This window comes from Echinops telfairi, unplaced genomic scaffold (assembly GCF_000313985.2).
Source record: "Echinops telfairi isolate 266 unplaced genomic scaffold, ASM31398v2 ScPeMD7_70;HRSCAF=299, whole genome shotgun sequence".
Lineage (NCBI taxonomy): Eukaryota > Metazoa > Chordata > Mammalia > Afrosoricida > Tenrecidae > Echinops > Echinops telfairi.
The window spans coordinates 26,282,675-26,283,166 of record NW_022103968.1 but is presented as its reverse complement, the minus strand read 5'-3'; positions in this window follow the sequence as shown (position 1 = coordinate 26,283,166).

Below are 492 nucleotides of genomic sequence, written 5' to 3'. Positions count from 1 at the left end.
GTGGCTCTTGGTGCCTACTGGCGTTTTTTAAACAGGGCAACATCTTACTTTGCATGGGTTAAATAGTGATACTTAAGGTTCCAGTGGTGACTGACTGCCCCAATTTATCTGGAATTGGAGACTTCTTAGAACAAGGAACTTCAGTTCTAAAGCCAAAAACATCCTGGGCAAACAACACCCTGCTTGAGGGACTCTAGTGCCCTAGGACTTGGATGAAGTCTTTTTTTCAGCAAGTAGGCCACAGCTAGAAGGTCCCCAGGTTATGGATGAGTGGAAGGGCTCCGTCTAGCACTTGCTTCCTGTGTTTTGGTAGTTGGTGGTTGGGTGGGATTTTTGAGGAGATGACTAAGAGAACCCTGGACATTTAGATTAGCCATCACACCCCATCCTTCCCCTGAAGCCAACTCCTTTAGCCTTAAGCTCCAACCAATCAACCAACCAACCAACCAGCCAGCCAACCAACCAACCAACCAACCAACCAACCAACCAACC